Raw genomic sequence first — 26,098 nt, forward strand, 5'->3', positions numbered from 1 at the left:
AAGTCCTGAAGCCTCTTCTACTTCTGAAATGAAAAGAGATGCACCTGCGCCTCTGTTTTCCACTGCAGAGTACGACTTTCTGTTTGAAGATTTCCCTGTAAGATCTTGCAAAAATCCCAGCTACTGCTAACTTGGCATTGTTCTAATTAGAAGACCAAGTGTGAGATTTTTTTGATCTCTAATAAACAGTGCTTCAGAATGCAAACCACCACCAGTTTGTCTCCCATAGGCCAACTCCCATTCTTAGGTGGTAGAAGGCCTTCTTTCTCCAGTTACAGGATTCTTCTCCTTAATAGATAATCAAAGATGATATTCTTTGAAACAGACAAAAATGCAGGGAGCCATGTTGGCCCATGAGAAAAAGGAAATCTGAACATTTTGCCACTTAAGGGTGGGAGTTAGCCTGTGTGAGAACTCTAGAGCCAATAAGTAATACTGTGGTACCTTGGGTTACAGACACTTCAGGTTACAGAGTCCACTAACCCAGAAATAGTACCTTGAGTTACTTTGCTTCAGGATGAGAACAGAAATCGTGTTCTAGTGGTGTGGCAGCAGCGGGAGGTCCCATTAACTAAAGTGGTACTTCAGGTTAAGAACGGACCTCCAGAACGAATTGAGTTCTTAACCCGGGGTACCACTGTGCTCCTCAATAGTATCTGAAGTATCTGAAGAAGTGTGCATGTACACAAAAGCTCATACCAATAACTAATTTAGTTGGTCTCTAAGGTTATATTGGAAAGAATTTTTTTACTTTGTTTCGACTCTTCAATAAGGCATTCATCGTTTCTTTACTGGGTTCACCATCTAAAATTTATCTCGTGCTGTGTTGATATGACTTGCACATTTTTGTTTACTTTTGGTCTCTGCCTTATAGGGAACCCACATGCTAGACAAGAGGTGGGGAATCTGTAGCCCTACTAGAGGTATTTGAAGATGAAATGGCTTTTATCAGAATACAAACTACAGAGACAGAAGGATGCCTGTCTGCAAAACCTTTCAAGAGGAGCAGGCCCAGCTCCATCACCCAGAACGCCAGGGCATAACGCTAGGGTCCATGGGTTCCATAGGGGTCCACCAGGGCTGACACCAGGATTATTGTTATTACTTTTTAATTCAATATATTAACGATCTGGCAATTAAAGGAGAAGTACTAGGCCAGGCAGATGCAACAGCTGAGATCTTTCCTTTCTCACCCCACAAAATGCTTCTGGGCTAGAGGCACTTGGAGAAAATAAGATGGTAATCACATTAGCCAGCTAACCTGGTGCTTTTCCTTTCAATGCTCCTGTGAAAGAATATTTATGTCCTTTGATGAATCATTGTCCCCATGCATGCTACATTGCCAGAGGAGTCCAAAGGGTACTCCATCTCCAAAATCAGCAACCTGTGTCTCCCCAGCAAACTTGCCAGGGAGAAAGAACATTTAGGAATCTGTCTAGGCTGATATAACGTTTCTCCCCTGACCTAGATGGAAAAGTACTGGGATGTCTGTTGCCTGCTCCCTGCCACAGAATAAGCTTACTGTAGGGGTGCTACCAGGATTGGTGCTTCCAGGAGGTCCCATTCCAGAAAGTTACAGAGTAGATACTTAAGGGGCACAGAGGGCTATTGGGGGAAGAGAGAAAACAATCACACCTCCTCTTGTTTTGCTGCTGGGAGCATCCTGTGATTCTCCAAGGCAATGTTTGGCCTCAATATGGAATCATCATGGTTCACAGATAAAGAAACTACTGGGGGGCTGGGAATGTTGCAGCCCTGCATACACAAGCTTGGCTGGTACCTGCAATGTTTTTGTGTCTGTAATGAGGCATCATTCAAATGGATCTTTGATTATTCCTGTAGCTCTGTGTGTGTGATGATTTGTGATATCAGGGAGGACCAGAAATCATTTTAAATATTTTTGTTACAGTGCCATTCAAATCAACCATGGTGGGGGAAAAACAAGTAACATGTTCTGCTGGCTACTCACTATCCCAATCAGAAGAGAGCACTTTAGGAGGTCCCCTTATATTTGCACCAGCTGTGTATGCCTTAATTTAAAAGTAATTTCAAATGCTTAATTCGGTCGCTTCATTTTGAAAAGAGGACTTTTAATAATGAAATACACGCACACCTGCTACAATGTAAATACATCCCCTTGGTCTGAAGATTTCTTAAAATATATATTTAAATAGTCCTTTTTATTAAATCTGAAATGTCCAAATCACCAAATCATAGTCAGTTGCACGGAAAAGTAGTTTTGCAGGATTGCTTTCCTGCAATCTTATCTCACAGCTGCAGAATGTCCGTTGATAATGCTGCCTTCATGTTAGACAAGCAATCAAATAATTTGATTGTTCTGTGCTTCAGAGCTATGCTTTAAAAATTAAGACTGCTTTGTGTCTTGTGGTGTGACAAAGTCCTTCATTTTATTTGTTGGCAAGTTTTGAAAGCTCTGGCTTTCGCAATATTCTCTTCCTCCTCCCGCCCCATCTTCACACAACCAATTGATTCAATGTGTTTCCTATATTGAATTATTCACACCTTTATCCTACTGTGAACTCCTTTCAGTGTTTTTCAAGCAGGCCAACTGATAGTATCATTTCTGTCTGGAAAGAAAGGGGAAAATATGGGTGACTTCAAGCCATCTAGTAGAACAAACATGCAGAATCCTGCTATTCAGAATATGCCTTGAGTGGCTGTGTTTCCACTATGCCACATGCAAGCACATTTAGAAGAACCAGTAACCACAGAATAATTAAAGGGATTTCACACCTCATGCTGAGATCTTTTAGAAGAGATCTTTAAGAGCTAAAGATTGGAATAGTGTAATGTTGGCTACTTCAACAGTTCTACTGTTCCTTTTAAATGGCTGCTGAGGACATTTAACTGCTCAGTGACCCTTAATAGTGTAATGGTTGTTTATACTGGTTCCCAGTATAAACAGGTTGTTTATACAGTTTGGAGAATTGTAGGATGTGGTTCTCTAACCTCTCTGTTGGTCCTTTGGGTTCTTTCCCTCCTCATTCCTGACCCACATTCTCTCCAAATGTTTTTCTGATTAGAATGTCTCTTGAACAGTGATAGCGTTTCTTGTTTGTCTGGATAGAGATGTGTGGGGTAAAGGTTAGAGTCACATCATAACTCCAACCTCTGGCACCTGCCCACCATGGACACCAGAAGTCTCCAGAAGGTTCACCATCTGGAATGCAGCCATGGTGTAGTGGTTAAGAGCAGTAGTCTCGTAATCTGGTGAACTGGGTTCGTGTCTCCGCTCCTCCATATGCAGCTGCTGGGTGACCTTGGGCTAGTTACACTTCTCTGAAGTCTCTCAGCCTCACTCACCTCACAGAGTGTTTGTTGTGGGGGAGGAAGGGAAAGGAGAATGTTAGCCGCTTTGAGACTCCTTCGGGTAGTGATAAAGCGGGATATCAAATCCAAACTCCTCTTCTTCTTCTTCAACCTGATCCCTACCCTTGCTTTAAAGGATCACTGGTAGGTAAATAAGAATCATAGAGGTGTGTAGAGTTCGAAAGGATCCCAAGGGTCATCTACTCCAGCTCCTTCCAATGCAGGAATCTCAAATAAAGCACCCATGACAGATGGCCATCCAACCTCTGCTTAAAAACTCCAAATGAAGGAGAGCACACCACCTCCTGAGGTATTCTGGACCTAGTAACATACAGTGACATTCCTTACAATCATACCATTTTACAATATTGAGAACCCTAGAGCAAAGCACCTGCTCATTTATAACTAAAAGAAGTTGCCTTGGGTTGGCAACATTCACTACGCTGGGCCAGTAACCAGAACAAAAGCCCCATTAGTTCCATGGATGGGGCAATAATTATATTAATGTGCAGGTGAGCTCACCAAAGAAGGAAGGGGGGTTAAATTATTTAGGTAATTCAGGTAGGCTGAAGTTTTGTGAAGAGACTCAGCATGTGCATTTTTAAAAAGGAACACAGTATGATCCTAGGGATGAGTGAAAAACATGTTTGTTCCATGCTGTGTGTTCTGGCATGAAGGAAGCCTTATGGAAAAGAAAACAGAAAGCAACAAGGTAGACTGTGAAACTTGCAAGTTACTTTTATGTGTGTCTTCTGATGGCAAGGTAAGAGGAGCCAAGAAACTTTTGTACACACAATCTTGGCTTGATAAGGGTTCACAATGTTATTTTGCAAATCTTTTAAAGGACACCAGAATTAATCTAAAAAACTAAGGCGGGGGCAAAAAGTCACACAAACCAACTCAATTTCCATGCCTTGTACCAAAGACGTAGGATGGGGAACCTGAGGCCTTGCAGACCTTGTTGGACTACAATTCCCATCATACCTCGACATTCCCCATCCTGGCCGGGGCTGATGGGAGTGAAAGCCACAGGTTCCCTGCCAGTCGCATAGATTGAGCATAGGTGGAAGATGGTAGTAGAAAAGTGGCTCTTAGTCAGTGCAGTAAGTTCTCCTCAGTCTCACACTTCAGTAGTCCTTGAGTTAGGGAACAGGATATTAAATTATTTCTGGTGGCAGCCAAGAACAAAGGTATGTTCGAAGAAGCAAATAGTATACTACAGTGGTACCTTGGTTTACATACACTTCAGGTTACATACGCTTCAGGTTACACACTCCACTAACCCAGAAATAGTGCTTCAGGTTAAGAACTTTGCTTCAGGATAAGAACAGAAATCGGGCTCCGGCGGCGCGGCAGCAGCAGGAGGCCCCATTAGCTAAAGTGGTGCTTCAGGTTAAGAACAGTTTCAGGTTAAGAACAGACCTCCGGAACGAATTAAGTACTTAACCCGAGGTACCACTATATTATGTCTTATTTTTTAAAACAATCTGCACACATTTCCAAATAAATGCTAGGAATACTTCTTTTCTTTTATTTTTGCTTTCTGTCAATATTTGTTTCTTATCTCCCAGTATTGTGTGTTGACAAATTAACTGATTGCAGCCATTGTTGTTGGTGTCAAATTAGCTGATTTGCTGATGTTATATAGTAATGCTAGTTTGCAAGCAAACAGGAGTGAGTGATTTTCACCTAACTTTCCAATTTGCACTTTCTGTGGTCGCCTTTACAAACTGCTTTCCCTGCTGTATTCATGTTTGTTTGTTTGTTTTAGAAAACAGAAATGGTATTAATTTACAAATCATGAAGGAAAGTTACCAACGACAACTATTAATTAGCTGGCACATCTGCCATGAAGGTGTTTCCACAAGCCTTGTCTTAAGTATTCTCCAGCCTCTTCCATTTTGGGGATCAATGCTAATTTCCAGCGCTTACTAGCAATCATAGATGACTAGCAGTTAAAAAACCATCAGCCCTGTCACGTTTTTCAGTGAACAGAATCCCTTTCCAGATGGCCCATCATTTGGATAATGGACAGCCTGAGGGGATAAAAATGTCACCTGTTGAAGTGAGTCGCTAGTATTAATATAAACCACTATTCATGAAGTGGACAGGAACCTGAAAACAGCACTATGGATTTATAGTGCAGTCATTAGCCTTTATTTATTTTATTTATTTATTTATGTATTGGCAGCACTTTGTGCTTCCCAGTTTATATAGAAGGAAACACTATGCTGTATTATTCCCCTAACTTTTTGGCAACATATGCTGCTTCTCCATCGATCAGGCTAATGATAGGATATACAATGTGTATATTATGTAAAATGTGACAGCTAAAATGTTTAGAGATGCCACTATACAAATCAGCAAATGTGTGTGTTACATATAATATGAAATTCAGACTAGTTCATGAGCAGAGCTACAAAAAAAAAAAAAAAACAATCTGTGAACACACACTGATGTAAAAATACTTTATGGCCTAATCAAGGCACATAGATGTGGCAGGAATTGGATGAAGCCCTTTCCAGATCTCTGGTACTACTACTAAAAATAACTCATGAAAACCACTTCTGTTATTGTATGAAACCAAACATAGTGTGATTCTACACCAGCACTTTTTCTCTGGAATTTCCACTTACTCTTTCTCATTTCACAGAAATTCCAGATGGCATTGTTTTCCCATTGTTGACTTCCAGGTATACTGAGCCGGGCCATTGGTCCAACTAAATACATGTTGTCCATGCCATCTGGAAGCATCTCTCCAGGTTTTCAGACAGGAATCTTTTGACAAATTTCCCTAAAAATAGCTCAAAACAACTGTCCGGATTTTCACTTTTTGAAATATCACAACCCTACTCTGAAGTGGCAAAGCACTATTAAGAAATTTCTAGGTGTTTCCTTTTTGAAGGCTCAGTTGAGCAGGTATTTATTACCATTGATAACTGCGAGACTACTATTCAAACTATGATCAGAAGGCTCAATGGCAGTTCGTCTGATTTGAATGCAGAAGGCTGGCATATCCAGATAGGACTAGAAAAGACTCACTACCTTAGAGAGTCACTACTAGAGGCAGTACTGAGCTAGGTAGGGCATTGGCCTGACTGACGATGATGAGGATGATGATATTCCACCCATCTGACTGGGTTGCCCCAGTCGCTCTGGGCGGCTCCTATGTTTGTATGATAATTATTGACTCGCTTTAGGATTTACACCCTACTTTTCCTAAAGAATAGTTCAGGGCATCACACAACCATGCTATCCAAGCAAGAAACATTAAAAATTCCAGTTACCAAGTAGAAGCAGCATAAAACAGAAGGATAAAATGTAATCTATCACAGTATAGATCTGTAGTAGTAGTAGTAGTAGTAGTAATAATAATAATAATAATAATAATAATAATAATAATAATATATTATTATTATTATTTTTACCCTGCCCATCTGGCTGGGTTTCCCCAGCCACTCTGGGTGGCTTCCATAGAAACCAAAAATACACTAAAATATCACACATTAAAAACTTCCCTGAACAGGGCTGCCTTAAGATGTCTTCTGAATGTCAGGTAGTTATTTATCGCTTTGACTTCTGATGGGAGGGCGTTCCACAGGGTGGGCGCCACTACCGAGAAGGCCCTCTGCCTGGTTCCCTGTAGCTTTGCTTCTCGTAATGAGGGAATCGCCAGAAGGCCCTCGGCGCTGGACCTCAGCATCCGGGCAGAACGATGGGGGTGGAGACGCTCCTTCAGGTATACTGGGCCGATGCCGTTTAGGGCTTTAAAGTTCAGCACCAAGACTTTGAATTGTGCTTGGAAACGTAAAAGTAAAAGTAGCATCAGAAAACAAAGCAATAATTGTGAACTGTACTTCAGCACAGAAGCATAAAACCATCTCAGCTAGCTATTGAAAATGTTGTTACAGGCCAAAAGGTGACCTTTGCCCTCAGCCAAAATGTCATATTGTAGGGAGTTCTAGGGAACTGGGATGACTATAGAGGAGGACCTTTTCCTGGTCACCTCTACTGCAACTAGAACACTAAAGCAATGGTTCTAAGCAGTTTCCTGGAAGTAAGTGCCACTGAGCCCACCTCCAACTGAATGTTTCCATGATTGAGATGTAGGGTGGATCAGGCCAAGCCAAGAAATATTGCTGCCTGAAGTGAAGGGCAAGATGTCATTTCTCCAATTTCCTGTACAGGAGCCAGTTGGGCAGCTAATTGAATCGTAGAGCATCCAGCACTGAGGGTGCCAGGTTAGCTTAGGGGGCAAAGGGGCAGATTAGGTGTGGCACACACAGCTCTGTCATTCAACACTTCTCCACCACTTTCAGCCCCCACCATCTGCTACCTGAGGCAGCTGAATCATTGTGTCTAATAGCAGGGCTGGCCCTGACAAGATGCTTTAAAAATATAGTATTGTAATATTTGAGTCTTTATGTATGCTATCTGAAGATAAAGATTTCTTTGAAAGGCACTAAATCATATACATCAAGCACATAATACTCTTGAATTTTATGGACAGCCATATCTACAACAAAGGTGCTGAGTGCCCCAAATGATATTCAAGAGATTTACCAGAAAAGACTTTGAACTATTTATAATAGATCCATTTTAATACTATAAATAGTTCAGTGCTTCTCCCAGTTTTGAGCAGACATCCATAAAACAGCACATTTTTTCTCGTCTTTGGAGCTATATTTATTCATCTCTGTGCTCTGGGAACACCACCCTTTTCTTCTTCACTATTTTCAACTCAGCTTAATGCTTCTGTAGTCTTTCCCATCTCATTTCTCTCCTCCTCTTGGGCTGACCCTCTTGAGAAATGCAGAACCTTTTTTATCCCCACATAATGAGTTACTTAGGTTTCTTTCCATTTCTTTCTATCCTCATGGCCACCTCCGTCATCTCTTTTGTATTTCTCGTTATCCATTTGTTTTTGTGGTGTATTTTTTTAATCATTCAGTGATGATGTTGTTTTCATTTCCTTGTGTGACACTCACATTTTCTCCTCATTTGTCAATGAATTCCCAAGCTTCTGCCCTTGTGTGTAGAAGATATACGTGCTGTATACTCTTACTTTCAGGTAATGTGTAGAGTGGTCCTCAAAATATTTTCAGGACTGTGAGCATGCTGCCCAAGCCCATTTAGTTTTTTAATCAAGCTTTGCACCCAAATTCAGAAACAAAGGAAGTTTAACTTCATCCTTCAATTGCTTGTGATAATGGTGCAAGAAGGGACACTTTTGGGTTAGCCTAATGGGGTGGGGAATACTTTAAGGACAACAAGCCAGGAAAGGTTTGTATCAGCCATGCTCTCCAAGGCCTGCTCCACATGCTACAGGTTAAATTTTAGAGCCCTGCCTTTTGTGTACCCTAAAACAGTATGGGAATAGAGACATAGATATCACCTCTTAGCCCATGTCCCTATGCACATACAATAGGGATAAGGATTTGCCAGTAAATCACCTGGAGGTCTGGGCTCCTGACATGTTGGAAATACCTCAAGTATTTTTATAGAGGTTGCTCCTGTTATGAATGTGATATTGTATTGGATAATCTGGAATATAGTTCATATGTTTGAAATTTAGTAAATCGTAAGAATTTTATGAAATCAGTAGATTTTGTAAAGCTACACAACAATGACTCCTCAGTAAATACAAATCTTTCTATGCAGTGACAAATGAAATTATTCAGCATACATGAAGATGTGTAATAAAAGCTTCTATGGCATTCTTTTGAGTTAGCTTCAGAACAACATTCCAGGTTTACACACGCCTTGTCTAAGGACCCTCATGATCTGAATTCTTTTCTAATGCTTCAGTGTCTATATTCCTTTCCTTCAGACACTGATTTTGTACAAAGTTTTGTGCAACTGGAAATTTCAAGGGCCTGCTAACTTGTAACCATGTGTGCATGTTGTTAAGAGAGACAGAAAGAATCTGTGTATACTGTATATATATTGTGATAATTAACTTAATAGCTTTATTGTGAGATACTGGCAGAACTGTGTGTATTTCCTCATTCTATGCAAGGTAGAAAAACAAAACATGTTTCCTAGAACTTTCTCTTTTCATATGGAATTTTTGCTAACCCTTATTATTCCGTGGAGAAGTTTAAAGAGTGTGTGGACAAGCTTAGATTAAATGAATAAATAAGGCTTCAAATGTTCAAGGGACAAGATTCAGTGTCCTGTGAAGAGCTTTGCTATCCCCATGACTATTAGAAGCAGAATACATTATGTAAAATAAAAATATGCAAATGTGATTTATTTGCATAATTTATACAAGTCCCAGAATTCTACTTTCCTTAATGCAGAAATTTGTCTCTTGTGGCATTTGTTTTGTTTGGGCATGGAGTACACTGGATAATGGTGAATAAAAATGGTAAAGTTAACAGATGATAGTTGTTTGCGCTATTGGAAGTCTGTTTTACAGCCCAAAGCTTAAACTAGCGGTGTGCCTTTTTGCTTATAGCAAAGTTCTACAAATACTTTGTCAGGGGTGGGGAATGTCCAGTCTAAGGACTAATAGCAAAGTTCTACAAATACTTTGTCAGGGGTGGGGAATGTCCAGTCTAAGGACTAATACTGGCACTCCCAAGAGGTCAAATTTGGCCCACTGAGTTATATATACTTGCCAATCAGCTGATATCACTCTGATGCCAGCTGATGGGGCGGCATTTTATTTTGCACTGATTTAGTGTGCCAGTTCCTTGCCAGGGACAGGTGCAGGCAGACAAAGCACAGTGTGGGCCTGTTTGAAAGTGCTTTTGCAGACAGCCCTGCCCTACTGTTTAAATCTGCAGTCTTTGGAGCTTCAAAGAGTACCACAAGGCTGTTTGAAAAGGGGCTTTCATGCAGCTCTGCTCTTTGAACCTCTGGAAACTGTTTCAATGTAATTTGCTGAAATCTGATCCAATGTAATTTACCAGTAGTGGATTGCTCCATCCATAGAGTACCAGACTCTTAATCTCAGGGTCATGGATCCGAGCTCCACACTGGGCAAAAAGATTCCTGAGTTGCAGGGAGTTGGACTCGATAACCATCAGGATCCTTTCCAATGCTACAATTCTATGAGAAGATTCTGGAATGCAGGGTTGTTAAGAACTCTAGAAGTGCGAGCATTTAGTCACAAGGCAGCTTTGATACATCTTGCTTTCTGTTATGAAACTGCACAAACCCATTTTCATTAGCGAACAAGGTAGCTCATACATCATGAAAGATTGTGAGAGATGAAACCAGTTCATGTGACATAAATTAGGAAGAAATGTGTTGCAAATGACAGATGCTGCAAATAGTAAAATATTCATGTGTTGCACAGGCTTGTAATCAAAGCTATCTAAATTATAGGAAATGGTGTGCGGGTAGCAATCGTCTGTTGCTATTTTTAAGCAGGCAAAATTAGGTGAAACATCTTGAAAGCAGGAGTATAAAGAGAGATTAGTCTGCAGTATTCCTACCTCCTTACAAAGACATACCTATGTTAACTGGATCCGCCAAGACTTGTCAGGAGATAGAGGCATGCATCCCTTAACTGTATGCCAACAGCTATGCTTACAAGCTTTAAATTAAAGCAGAAAAAAACTGGAGGATGGAAATGTATTGACTTGGTATCACTGAGAAGGCAGATGCCACTGGATCAATGCTAAACTCCGACTCTGACAGAGCTGTAATGGAGGGCTTTTCACAGAGCCATCACTTTGTTGCGTCCTAAGCAATGGTGTGGAACAGTTACTGGAAATGGGATGTGTATGTATGAACTCTACGATCTGTGACCTGATAAAATGAGAAAAATAGATGGACATGCCCTTGAGTAAAATAACAAATCTAACTGGACAGAGATTCATGGTGGAAACACCTCTGGAAATAATAGTTGCTATTTCTAAGTGTGTTTTAAAGAGTTGACTCAATTGTAATTCATGACAAAATTAATAGCCATTCAAGACAATATTTTGGTGTAAGGAAAATACATGTTTGTGAGCGGTACGGTAAACTCCAGTGCTGACAAAACTTGTGGTGTAGTGGTTAAGAGCGGTAGTCACGTAATCTGGGGAACCGGGTTCGCGTCTCCGCTCCTCCACATGCAGCTGCTGGGTGACCTTGGGCCAGTCACACTTCTTTGAAGTCTCTCAGCCCCACTCACCTCACAGAGTGTTTGTTGTGGGGGAGGAAGGGAAAGGAGAATGTTAGCTGCTTTGCGACTCCTTAAAGGGAGTGAAAGGCGGGATATCAAATCCAAACTTTTCTTCTTCTTCTTCTTACTCACCAAACAGTTTATATCCAGTAGGGAAAGCATGTTCTCCTTCATGGAGAGCATGTGTTGGGGTGGGGGCTGGCAAGACACCCACTATTGCTGGGCGGAGAGAGTTTGGCCACCATTAACTGTAGCTGCCTGTTGCTGGGGAGATTTAAATGTTGCTATTTTGTGATTGACAGCCATAGCTCTTAAATACCCTGCGTGCAGCGTTGAGCTTCCTCTTTTCGCTGCATGCATCGGAACACCCGCCCTCCCTCCCTGTTTTCAGGTTGTTCACTTGACCTTGCTATGCCTGTCATGGGGTCGTCTGCTCTTGGGGCAGGGGCCCAGTAGGAATTTTGTCCATTTGGCTGATTGGCTGGTGCCATTTGATTTTTGCCTACTGTGTAGCAAATCGTCACAACTTGTAAGGTTGTGGTTAGGCATTGGTTTTGGAATTGGTTGGTGGAGGGGTATGGATTTTGCTGTACCTGCCCCTCCAAAGTGCTGCTGCTGCAAGGGTTTTCCATTAAAGGAACCTGGGGGCTTGCCATGCTTTTGTCTGAACCGTGTCAAGGGGCTAGGGCCATGCAAGAGCCCCTGGGAGCATTTGGGGAGAGGTGAGGCATGGTTCCCAGTCCTGTCTCTGTCCCCGGGTGTCTTAGGTTTTTTTTTTTACTTTGCAGGCGTGCGAATTTCAGACTGTCCCCATGCAGGGTCAGATAGTCACAACCAATGCCTAAGCAACCACTCACATTGCTTGTAATTTTAATAAAGCTGTGGCCAAAATTATGCCAAAAAACCTTAAACAAAAATTATGTGTCAATTGTGTTTTATTGGGGGTGTCTTGGGGACCCCGACACACAACCTTTAGGCAGCATGAGACAGGTGGCTCAGGTTTGGGGTGCCATGCAAGGGTAATATATTGTTATTATTAACGTGTTTTTTACCAACAGGGATAGGGAGAGGTGCTTGTGGGGTTTTCTGTTTAGATGCCAAAATATCTTCAATAGTTCAATCCCCGATGGCATGTTCAGGCAGGGCTGGGAGAGACCCCCTGTTTGAAACCCCGTGGAGCACTGCCAGTCAGCTAGATGAACCACTAGGTGTAACTCAGTATAACAGAGCCCGTGTGGTGTGGTAGTCAGAGTGTCAACTAGACCTGAGAGAGCAGGATTCAAATCGCTACTCAGTCATGAAACTCTCAGTGGGTGAACTTGGGCCAGTCCCTCCCTCTTGGCCTCACCTACCTCACAGGGTTGTTGGGGAATAAATGGCAACCATGGATTCCACCTTGGAGAAAAAGGTGGGATATAAATGTGATAGGTAGGTGTAGGTAGGTAGGTAGGTAGGTAGGTAGGTAGATCTCATTTGCCAGCATTGAATGGTCATTGATGCAATTGCCTCTGCATAATTGTCCCTCTGCCCCCAGACATTATGTTTCTGCAGAAAAAAACACTTGGTATTATACCAATAAAGTGGAAGTGAATCTTTGAATAATAGTTCTAATTTATTAATGTAATTGTCCTTAGAAGTATCCCCCTCCAAGCAAAGCAAGAGTTCAGAATGCCATTTATTTTTTAACATACTCTGAATGCAACACAGCAAACTGCTAGCAGAATGAATACTATAGTTGCCAATTTGAAAAAGAAAAGCCACTGAGCATGTTGCTATGATGCTTTTTATGTGCACAATATCAAATAAAGCCACAATTTTATTTAGGCACTTACAATTATGCACAATGACTATTTTTATCCAAAGTTGTTTTCATAATGAATCCCTATTCCCTTATTTTCAAATTGGCTTTAGCAGAACAGAGTGATTATAAAGCATATTAATCTTCATTTTTCACACTGAGATTCATTTCCTAAGGCTGGAAACAACAACAACTAAAACCATCAGCATCTAGGATACATGAATGTAATGTAGATTGAAAACCAAGCACAAGGAATTAGTTAGCGGCTCTAGTGCCTTGTTGATTTCTCAGTAAATAGACTTAGATTGATGAATGGGATGGGGCGAGGGAACCAAGCAGGTAAGCTAGATAGCCAGAGTGAAGATTCTTTGCAAAACAATAAATAAATTATGCTTTCTTGAATTCCACTCCCACCCACCCACATTTATTAGGGGAAGAAATCAACATAAACTGTCTACTGTCATTGTCATCCTAGGGTGAAAGTTCATATGGGAAACTTATGCTGGTCATAGGGAATCATTTATATTGCCATTTAGAGACAGACCAGTAGCTGAGACTAATTCCCTCTGCTGCCTACCATCCTGTCTACAAGGGGGAATTCACCTTGCAGGCACTGGAAGCAGACCCCAGCCCAGAGAGACTTACTAAGCCTTTCTTCATTTACCCAGTTATTTCAAAACTGAAGACAACCTGGTCAATAATAGGAAAAAGGCATTCTATGTGTGTAGGCAGAGCTTCATAATGGTTCAAACATGAAACAACACTGCTGAATTTCCCCACTACATCGCCCTTCTCCCCTCCAAGTTCTTTTCTTGGAAGACTCAAAGCAGAATCTCTAAGACTACCCTGTGAGGTAGGTTAGGCAGAGATAGATAGATAGATAGATAGATAGATAGATAGATAGATAGATAGATAGTGCATGGCAGTGCCAAAGGCAAGGCTAGCTGTGTTGTCCAAGGGCCCATGAAAATGTGAAGGCAACCTTGCACACTGCCATCTAAAGACCATTGAATGTAGACTCTAAAATCACCCAACTGCACCATTCAACTTTCCATCCCATTAAGTGGTTAAGTTTAATTAAGTCTAGAAAGGGATGTTCACTCATGCATTGCTTTGGATGAGCAGAATACATCTGCAGTTTGTAGACGGGCAGCACTTGAGGGATGGAATGGGAAGTAAATACTCATGGTGGTTCATGGGTTTATTTTGTTCTGTGGAGAATATTGCCACATACCTGGAACATTCCACAACCCCAGATGCTGCAGTATGTCCTGGGAGGTGCTGTGTCAATTGTGTTGCAGCATCTTTATATCTCTTCCTTGACATCTTGTACACTTTGAATTAATAGAGCAGGTTACTAATTTCCACATGTGAACTGCTATAACTTCAGAAGGAACAGTAGGGCAATTGTCAGTAGGTGGTTTAGATACCGTATATTGCAAATTTAGCCTGTGTTGTTTCACATCCCTTAACTTTACCTAGAACTTTACTTAGAACAGCCAAGGGAGTCTTCAATTTCATCCAAGTTGACATGGAATATGTGAATTTGGTTTGTGAAAAGTCTTAGTGGAGTTGCATTTGTTGTGATTTGACCCAGCTTTTGCATTTAAAACTTGCAAACCACTTCTGAATTTCCTGCCCTGTAGTATGATGAATAGTATGCTACTTTACGGTGATATATAATTGTATTGCATAGTTTTAATCAAGAGCCATTTTTCCTGTAATAACAATAAAGGTATATCAGTAATTTTGATCCAGGAAGTATTGAAATGGTTCATGTGCCTAGATAACCCTAAGTCACTATGGTATGTTATCGGCTTTTAAGACTATTAAGTTTCCTATCAGGGAATTACGGTAGATGTGGAGGGATGGGACTCGCGCTCAGAAGCATCTTGTTCTCCAATTTCGGAAAGATCCCAAAGGATGTTTTTGGGTAATTGCTTATTCACTCTCAGAGCTTTTTGCTTGTTATCAAATAAATAAATGAGCAAAAGTCAGAGAAGAAATTACTGAGACATGGGGAGATGCTAGTTTCTAAGTGGTTAGCACTTAGAAAATGGGTAGTGTGGCTGGCAAGGATTTTGTTTCTTGTACAGTATATAGGAAAATGGGCATAAGCCTTTATATAAACTCAAGGCCAAGGCAGCTGTAAAGTTGGACAGTTTCTCTTTTCAAATATAGCTTAGAAAATATACTGGGTGTTTTCCCCAGTCATTAACACACTCTACACTGCACTTAAGAAACAAAACCTGGAAACGCAAACCATGGGGTTGAGCAGAAGGTATGTGTAGCAATTTTGCCGCTTGGAAGGAATGTGTGTGAGAGAGTCTGTTTTCTCATTTTCCAAAAAAATTTCACAGGGGTGTTATATTGCCAGGGAATTTTGACTTTATTCATAGAGTGGGGATTTTCTCACAATACTGAACTAAAGAGGTCTTGGAGAGCATTTTTCTGAGATAAAAGCAGAATGTTAGCTACTATATTGAGTAGCCACTTTTCTGAGAAAGTTATCCGCTAAGGTTGTCCTGTGAACTTTGCAAGTGTACAGTGGTACCTCGGGTTAAGTACTTAATTCGTACTGGAGGTCCGTACTTAACCTGAAACTGTTCTTAACCTGAAGCACTACTTTAGCTAATGGGGCCTCCTACTGCTGCCGCGCTGCCGGAGCACGATTTCTGTTCTCATCCTGAGGCAAAGGTCTTAACCTGAAGCACTATTTCTGGGTTATTGGAGTCTGTAACCTGAAGCGTATGTAACCTGAAGCATAGGTACCCTGAAGCGTATGTAACCCGAGGTACCACTGTACTACATTTGTACAGTCTCCACTGCTTTCTACAGGATGTCATGAGTACCATGGAATTGTTATGGGGGGAGTTGGAGCAGGACTACCACAAAGAGCATCCTAGCAGGATAGGGGAGGGGATATCAGGACGCCAAATATCTGGTCCCAGGGAGAAGGCCAGTAGTCTAAGGAATGGAGAGCTAGATCCAGGGGGTGGACCAAATTGACTGGCAGAGGAGTGCTCCACCCACTGAACACTCTAGTCAGGTAACTCCTGGTGTGAAGCTATCTCCTGTCAGTGAGGAGCCTCCTCCTTCTGGGAAAGTGACTGAGAGTAAATTGGACTGAGAGTAAAATGGATGCTGAGCTAGCATTGACACTGCCTGTGTCTCAGAGGACATGGAGACATCAGCACAGGTGCAGACAAAGCTTGCAGACCAAAGCCACTTGAAGGAATGCCTATTTGCTTGTCCAGGTTGACTGGCACTAAATTATATAATACACTATAGTTTTGTGTGAGAGAGTGGGGGTTGACATCTTAGATTCACCCCTAGGTATGCACTTAAAAAAAATCTCTACCCAGCCTAGTACTTTGCCATTATGCAAACATAACCCTGTGTGGAGCTGAGGTTTTTTATGTAGCCACATAACAAGCTCCTTGAAATGAGGACTGCAGCAGTATATCCTATCTTGAAATTCCAAACTGTTATTGCCCACATTAAATCCAATCATGTAACAATCCTAAAACATTATTAGTGCCCAATGATGTGGAGTCAAGTGCTTATAGAAATGGCCTCTTAAGTAGAGTACAAAGAAAACAACACCCTGAGAGAGATTTCTGACAGAGGACAGCGTATTAAAATGCTATGAGATGATATCCCAGCTTAGGTTTAAAGAATTAATGAAGAACAAATGTTCCAACTGACATGTAAGCATGAAATTCTCTCTGTGGGTTGACCTTCATTCTTCTGCAGTTAGCTAATGAGGGTTTTCTTTGTTATCTATCTTGCTGGAGGACCTCTGGGCCTTGTATCATTATTGAATGAGCACAATGTCACCTCAGCTGGCAGAAATGTTTTGTCTTTTGTCAGGGAGCGAAGTTTCCTTATGCCAGCCAGTGAAAAGCATAATACAGCAACAGGCAATTGAGATCAGACATTTCAATTCAGCTAAGTTAGCCCCGTGGAGATGTTTAACCTGCTGCTGTTGTTTAGATCAGAATATTTACGCTTGCTTGTTATATGACTCTTGTAGCTACTTCTGGAGTTTGAAAAGGGCTGTTATAAATTAATGATCAGCCAAAGCAATTTATCTTGAGATCTGCTCACCACATTCCCTTTTAGCAGTTAATTATCATCAGTGGACTGAACTGTATATATTTGGAAAATGAATACTTGCAGAGCAGCTGCTTTTTATCTTATTCATAATGGCAAGTATATTGTATCTATCAGTGATACTTAGAGTTGGGAAAAACACATCTGCTCAGGGAGAAATCTAGAGACCTTGTAAAGTGCATTGTTAAACAGTTTGACATGCGAGGGCACACCCCAACATACTTTGATAGCAGACATGTAAGCTTTGCAGACATGTAAGAGATTTCTATGATTTTGTATTTCGTTTGTTTTCAAAATGGTACAGTGCTTGCCTTCAGCTGTTGTAAAATCTGTTCTGGAAAGATAAATAAAATATTGGGGAAACATATTGGTCCAAAAAACTCTGTTGAATGCTTGCATGTATTAGTACACATATTGCTGGCTTCTCAGTTCTTGATGATCCCTACAATCTCAAGGCCTTTCTCAAGAGGCAGGTACATTCATCCATACCCTCTTGTAGGCAGCAATGTGACACCAGCATGAAGATCCCTCACACATAAGGGTTTCCTCCTTCCCTGAATTGCAAGGGGCAACATGTCACCTCTTCTTTACCATTTCCAAAGACTTCTCAAGGCTGAATCAGACATGACAGAGGTTAGGCCTCCTATGTGGCTGAAAAGCCTTTATGCTGGAATGCAAAAGACTCCCAATAAAGCAAGAGTTCTGCAGATTTTCCCAAAGCTGTAAAGGTTTCCCCCAGTTGGGATATCTCTTTGCAGAGAGCACACCTGAAGAAATTTAACAACCAAGTTGATTCTCCCTTACTTTTCACAGTTTAGTTGGCTGCATTGGAGGTGATATGAGCATTTTATCTGTGGTGTCATCTGTGGGGGCATAGCTTGGGGGGCTGCCAGGGTGGTTGCTCTGAGTGCTGCTCACACTGCTCTCCCTGAGCTAGCCCTGCGCCACTTTGCGAGGGATCTGGTCAGATTACATGCAAATGTAAATGAAGACAAGGAGTGTCTGCACTTTGTGAGCAGGGCAATGTGGTATGACTTTTGTAGCAGTCTCTTGTTAATGATGTTATCTGATGAGTAAGATTCTTTACTTCTGGTTATGATGATACATATGCTCAGTGTGCATTTATTTCATAGTCCTTTAGCTTTTTTAAAAATATAACAGAACAGTGGATGAAGCATGTGGTTTATAATACTTCCATTAATTACATGCAGATGCAGTTCAGAAGGGTCAATGGCCTATAACTGGATTCTGTTACTTATCACTACTTAATGGTAAGAAGGCCAGTAGAGATGATGCCGGTATCTGATAAAGTAAACAATGCCTATTTTTATATATTATTATATTTAGGGTAGGGATGGACAGATTTCCATTTTTCCATTAATATTTTGCTGTTTTCAATTTAAATTCACTTCAGTTTCAATAATGCAGATTGTTTTGAACTCTTCAGGTATAAAGTCACTAACTTTTATATAGCCATTCACAGTTATATATATATCTGTGCAAACCTTGTGCTATAATTAGCATAGCTCTATACGTGCATATATTTTCACCTTTATATATTCTGGCCTCTTGCTAAGTTGGCTTCCACTTGGTTTATCTAACTGACTTCTCCTCTCCTACTTCCCCCCCCCTTTTTGGCATGAACTCCATTAAATAATTTTTGCCATTTCTCACTTGTTTTTCCTGCCTGCCTGGCCAGCCAGTGTCTCTGTTTTATCTATGGTGTTAACCTGATCATTGCCAATCTAACTTATGCACTGAAAATATACTTTCTTTTCACATTCACATGCACATATTTTTTGGATAATATACAATTGTGGGGTCCCACTTACACAAGCAGAACTTACGATTCCACACACCTTCCATTCCTCCATCTTTTGATTTCTCTAGATCACTACAAGAGTAGCTACCTATTTGGAGCATTAGGAAGACTGTTCGCCCCTTCTCGGGTGGGCGGCCTCCTCTGTGAACTGGCCTATTACAGGCCAGATTGTCTTCCTGCCAACAGTGGCAGGAATTAGAGGGCATTCACCTGGGCGCAGAACCAACTGAACAATTGTGGTGCATTGTCCTGTACCCAGTGGAAGGCTAAATCTCAGGCGGGGGTGGGGGGGGGGCTTGTCACACCAGTTCTCCCACCCACCCTCCCTCAGATTAGAATTTAGCTCATGGTACGACCTTGCTATGGACAATGTTGCCAATTTTTGAGTCTGGGCAGGAATTTTCCCCATCTGGCAAATTGGTGCCGCCATTTGGGTTTCTGCCCACTTCAAAGCAATCGTCACAACTTTTTAAGGCGTATAAGCATTGGGTAAGCCTAGTCTTGGTTGGAGGGGAGGTTGTAGCCTCTGCCTGCCCCTCCACAGTTAAGAGTATCCTGTTAAAAAGATCCGGGAGGAGTGGCTCCTGTTCGATGCCCAGATGGGGGCTAGGGCCATACCACTCCTCCAGCAGGACCGCTTGGGGAATGCCCCGATTTGACGTAGGTCATAGGGCATCCCCACCACCACCACTGGCTTCCTCCTTAGAAACACTCCCAGAGGACGGGCAGGAGTGACGTACGGCATTGCTTACCACAATGCCTATGGCCAAACCTTCACTTCTGGAACCAATAAACTTGTGGCCTTATATGATCCCAAACCAATATGCTGTGTGTTGTCTAGTTATTTACTCCCTAGGCAACAGGGTGGTCATGGGGCCTTGCTACACTTTTGGATCAGCATGAGTCAGCTGTGCTTTCTCCCACCAATACAGAAATTCTGGCCTGGTGACAACAGGTGTAGGTATGACTACATTGATATATTCTAGTCATTTGATTCCTTTCTTTGCAACATCTTAATGCTCTGTCATTTGTCTCCTGACTTAGGTGCAGAGTTCCTTTTTTTCATGGGGGTGGGGTGTTCTTCAATGAATCGTCTCCAACTTCATCTGCTTTTACCATGGGCATGCCACTGAGGGTACAATTTGATTAGTGCAGTCACACCCCATTGAGATTTTGGGAGATTTCACCTCTATTTGATACAGTTCATCTTGAAGTGCTGGTGTTCTTTATTTAAATAAACTAAAATAGAAGGTTCAAAGATTGCATGAAAGTTTCTCAAAGAGGACTCCAGATACATCCACAATATCCTGGGTATTATTAAATATGTCTGTTTATGAGGCTAACTTTAAAATAAATAAACCTGATAGACTAAATCAGTTAATGTGAGCACAAAGTTCTGTATATCAAAATTAGGCAGAACACAGAAAAAATTACATAATTTTGGAAAATTCTAGGCAACACTAAAACAGATTTTGGACAAAAACCTCTTTCAGCTCTACTTGAAAATGAAACAAGGGCAGTTTTATTCATAACTCTTAAGGTACTAAACACTTTTTCTACCGCTATTTTGATGTGCAAAGTTCATGTGCATGTTGTTCCTTCCCTACATAAAGAAGTCTCAAAGTCCTTGACTTACAGTTGCTAATATTGGTACCATTGGTTGTAATCATGACTCAGTTGCAGTACAGAAAGAAGTGACATGTGGTATAAAAGCAATAATTTGATCACTGTCTACCTACAAATAGTAATGTCCGGAAATATCATGTACATTGCAGACATCTTAGTGCGTATTAATTTGCAAGCCCTACAGGGGACAGTCTCTTTATTCATACATAAGAGCAGATGCAGTAGCATATGGCTTATCTGCTCATATCTATGGTAATTCAATGTAGATCAGATTTTAATAAGGTAACATTAGTTTGTGCTTTTAAAAAATATCACAGCCTCTTTTAAAAGCGACAGAGCCTAACTTTCATTCTGGCAAAATAATGAAAGAAAAGGCCACTTCTGCATCTGTTAGCCATTGTTTCCACACAAAATTTATGATCATCTACTGTAGTGACAAGATCCTTACCTGTGTTAAATGTTTTCCACTTCTTGTCTTTATGACAGATGTCATTTTGGTACTCAGTAAATTGCCATATCTATTTTAAACTGCCAGGTTTTATCCAGCTTCTAAAGAGTTGCGGGATTATTGTCTTGCTCACATGAACCACTTGGCTTCTCTGTTGGATAAAGTCAGATTTGTCAACTTTTCCCAGCACTCTTATCTGTTGTATTTGTCCAGAATTATCACAGTTGACAACTCCATACTGCACTACACAATACAGTTGATGTTGAAGCAGTATCAGCTTCATATACTCTTCTAATTAATATCAGCATCTGCTCCTCCCATCTTGGTTCCAAATGGCTCAGATAAAATAATCATTCTGCATGAGAAAAATAAGTATTATTTCCACATTCATTCTGAAGTTTGGGTCTCATCATGCTCCTGAATAGATCACCAGCAGCACAATTGGACCCTAGCATCCCTTCCCTCCTTATGAGTTCCTTCCTTCCTTCCTTCCTTCCTTCCTTCCTTCCTTCCTTCCCCCCAAATGTACCTGGCAGTGGAAGTGGCAGCAGGAGGGGCAAAACTCATTATGAGGATTGCTGGCACCAGGACCTTCATTATGCTTGGGAATGCTGTCAAAACAGTGTTCCAGGTGCCTGGTGCCCTGGGAAATGTGCTGCTTCTGGGGAAGAATGGAAAGTTGCTGACTGCAACTCCTGTTCTAGGGAGAGGTGGCTGATGAGCCCATCATGAGCTGGAACTGAGCTTCAGAGTAGGTTGGACTCAGCTCATAACAGACTCAGAAATTTTGAATTGGAGGAATTGATTCCTGAACCATTTATTTACTACTAACAATTGCTGGATGTTAAGGGTATGCACCTTGGAAGCTCAGTCAAGTGGCTAAGCGCATCACAGAAAACAGCTGTTTAGCAGGGTTGTCTTTACTAGGCCAACACCAATTTACACCACTATACAGATGTTACAAGTAGTCTTTGCTCTCTGAGACAAGTCCGCCATCAAGTCCTAAGTTCAGTTTCTTGCAAAGTCCTGCAACTCTTCACAAAGTCTTCAGCCTTGACCACAATTCTAGTTCTTCTTCTTCAAACTGATCCACATTGTTTTAGACAATTTCTCCTACTGTTGGACCACCCTGAATGCTGTAACCTGAGCCCCTTATCTACCCAGATTTTCATTCCAGTTCTGCCTGGCAACTGTGATCTGACAGTCACAAGATGCCTGCAGTTGCACTGTGGCAAATGAGTCATCTCTGCTGACTCATGGAGAATTATTCTTTGCCAACCATTGGGAGCAGAAGGGATGGGTAACTTACAACTGGAAGAGGTGTGATTTCTCCACAATATCTTGCTCCCTGGACAGTGCAATCCCTTATATTTCTATACAGGACTAATACCCATTAAGATCAATGTGATTTACTCCTAAGTAAGTGTGGATTGCTTTTAAGCCTTCAACATTTATACTGACAAATTTAAGGGAAGGAACTGTACTCCATATATCTTGTTGACTTTACACCTGAGCGTATCAGAATGCAAATACTGGTGTGTTGTAGCATACCATACTTCTGTACACATTCAGTGTCCTGGTTATTGTTAAGGGGAGTTTTTTTTAAAAAAAGGTTAATAATAAAACAACTGGAGGCTTATTGGCTGGAGTTGCATGCAGCAGGATCCCAGCATTCCATTTCTCCACTAGTTGTATGCAATGACAGCACTGATGACATATAACCTTTGTTGCCCATTTTAGGACATGGTTGCATAATTTAAAATGCATGGGGTTAATGCTTTATGGAGTGTTTATAAAATAACTGCTGGCATTAGGGGGTCAAGCATCCAGGTTATGGTTTCCAGATCAAGTTTCTCTATGTGAAAGATCCACAAAGAATAAGCTCTCCTCATTGAGTGGGCAGTGGGCACCAGACTCAAACCGATTCAATATTCTGGGGTGCAGAGGAGATGCTGCTGAAAGCACAGATGTAATAGATTGCCTTTGTAGCATTCTGCTGTTATTGCTTAATAGAAGTGTTTAACTCATTGCTATGTAAAGCACTTTCCAATGTCTTGCCTGTAAAAGAGCATTATACAAAACAAATTTCTATTCTATTGGCTAATCTAGCCCATCATCTCCTGTGCTCTGTAATGATACACATGTTCTGAATAATATTTTCTTAGCAGCACAAGATTCTACCATTAGAATCTCATTGCAAGAGGAGGAAGAGCAATTTCATGGGGGGAAATGTTCAAAATACTAAATATGCATACGGGCAACCGATTACAAAGTGGTGCACCAGAAAGAGGCAGAGAACATTGATGACATTTTGCTATCTAATCCCCTAGGAAGCTAAACCAATATGCCCAAACTGTTTCATGGTTCCTAAATGCAACAGAATATGAAATAGGCAAGGGGAGGCAAGAGTATTAGAAATCTATAATGAACCAGGTACCTCGAGTGGTCAATAAATTACACTTCCTCCCTTACCCTGAGCTTTATATCTCTGCTTCCTTAAAGAGTGGGACAGGCTAGAAAATTCATAATCTGTCCAAATTGAAGCAACTGTTTGTGTCATCAGCAGCAGAGAGATATCAGGTTGTATATCTTCACTTGACAAGAGGTGGCAATTTAATCTGACAAGTTTCCTGCCAATGAGGACAGCTTTAGGAGTTCAACTGCCGTGGTAAAGATTTGACATGTCATTGAGCGATGTTGTGCAGAAGCTTGACAATAAACTGGAACTTGCTAATGCAGTTTAGGATTGCTGTAAAAATTTATTAGAAACCAGAGACTGTAAAATTACTATACTCCTCAAGAACTGTTTTCTTTGCCTTGCTGAATATTTAACGTACAGCACATGTTTAAAACCTTGTTTTCTCATGGACTAAAAAGTCTATTATAATGCATGCAAAATTGCAAGAAATTCAATTAAATACCTGAGAGGATAATAGTGCCTTCCCATTCCTGATTTGCGGCCACAGGAATAGGATCAAACCCCCTTGTAGGACACAATGCTATATTGACAGGATGGGAGGTAGAGCAAAGAAAAACCATGCAATAATAACAACAACAACAATAATAATACCCCGTCTATCTGGCTAGGTAGCCCCAGCCACTCGCAGTGGCTTCCAACACATATAAAAACATAATAAAGCATCAAACATTAAAAAACGTCCCAAACCAGGGCTGCCTTCAAATGTACTGAAGATGTACCCACCACTATTGTAATAGTGGGAAGTTATGACTAATGTTCTGTCAGAGGCAACCTTCCCGCACCTTTTATCACCACACCTAATGTAACAATGGAGGGTGGGATGATGCTCACTAACTCAGAGACCAATCACAGAATGACACCAGACCCTTCAGAGATCACAGTTTTATATAACGATTGACAGTGTTTATTTTCTAAAAAATTAATAATGTTTAGGAGTACTCTCATTTTGACTCAAGAAAATCACCAAATTGGGAAAAGTAAATACAGTAAATGGACAAAAGTACAAAGATTCACAAAATGTTTAGGGGTGTGTATACACCTGCGTTCCCCCAGAAAAAAGCACTGACTATTGAGAAACTTAGCAAAAGGCCAATCACTTTGGCCCATGTCTTAAGAGCAAGAAAGATAACTCATCCCAGCCTTTAGGTTATAAACTTGGTTGTTGGTCATGATTGAAGCAACAGTTCTTTCCATCACAGCCCTGAGAAAAGGGTGCAGCTGGTTTTCTATGGGTTACCAGGGACTGATCTGAGAAAGCCCTGGAGATGTGGCCATGGATGGTTTCTGACCTAAAAGCACAACAGACTTCCCCTAACAGTTTGGGTACATTGTATATGAGTGTCGATGTGGAGAAAGTAAAGTGTCATCATCGTGGCATTTTCTCAATGCTACATGTTGATTGATCCTTTTATATTAACTTTTATTTCTACAGCTATTGCTATGGTTTGGTTTTTGTCAGTGTAAAGGTAAAGGTAAAGGGACCCCTGTCCATTAGGTCCAGTCGTGACCGACTGACCAACTCTGGGGTTGCGGTGCTCATCTTGCTTTATTGGCCAAGGGAGCCGGCGTACAGCTTCCGGGTCATGTGGCCAGCATGACTAAGCAGCTTCTGGCGAACCAGAGCAGCGTACGGAAACGCTGTTTACCTTCCCGCCGGAGCGGTACCTATTTCTCTACTTGCACTTTGACGTGCTTTCGAACTGCTAGGTTGACAGGAGCAGGGACTAAGCAACGGGAGCTCACCCCATAGTGGGGATTCGAACTGACGACCTTCTGATCAACAAGTCCTAGGCTCTGTGGTTTAACCCACAACGCCACCCGCATCCCAGATTGTAATTCTGTAATGCTGCTGTTGGTCCTTCTGTAGATAGGCAGAACATGATGGACCTACAGTAATTCCCTGTGTTTTTCTAAGGAGGGGGAAGATGCTGTCAATTATGAGGATGATGTAATTAATTATTACAATTTATTACCATCCCCTCACCCCAAGGTTCTAGGAGCTCTCAGCGGGACAGGCATTTGTGCGAATTACTGGACTTCCTCTGTCTCTGTATAAAAGTGTGATCTGTAGGTGGGACCAATGGTTGAAACAATTTCATGCTCCTGATCTTGCAGGCATAAACTCTGGCCTTGTTCCTCAGCCTTGAAATTCCTCTCCTAACCGGGTTTGTTTTTTTCTGCATCACTGGCACCTGAGGGCATCTGGACTAGTTCCTGCTTTTCTCTTGTTGCTGAGCTTGTACTGTCTACGTACTAGAATAAAGCTGGATTTCTTTACTCCCAAGAAAGGGTCCCTATCATTGATATGGGGTGGGATCCAGTACACTGATTAAGATATTGCAGTGTGTTTGTATTCTTGC

The 26,098-nt window shown here is 41.3% G+C and overlaps 1 long non-coding RNA gene across 1 annotated transcript in view; it reads right to left on the reverse strand.

The window, feature by feature from the left end:
• Nucleotides 1–2,232: 2,232 nt before the first annotated feature.
• The window catches only part of LOC310835375, a 28,005-nt gene continuing 4,139 nt past the window's right edge, over nt 2,233–26,098 (reverse strand). The window contains exons 2-3 of the long non-coding RNA XR_014559613.1: nt 21,260–21,410; nt 2,233–2,588 (exon numbers count right to left, since the gene is read on the reverse strand). This is a non-coding gene — a long non-coding RNA (uncharacterized lncRNA). The remainder of the gene's footprint in view (nt 2,589–21,259; nt 21,411–26,098) is intronic.

This window comes from Podarcis gaigeae (genome assembly GCF_964106915.1).
Source record: "Podarcis gaigeae genome assembly, chromosome: 2".
NCBI lineage: Eukaryota > Metazoa > Chordata > Lepidosauria > Squamata > Lacertidae > Podarcis > Podarcis gaigeae.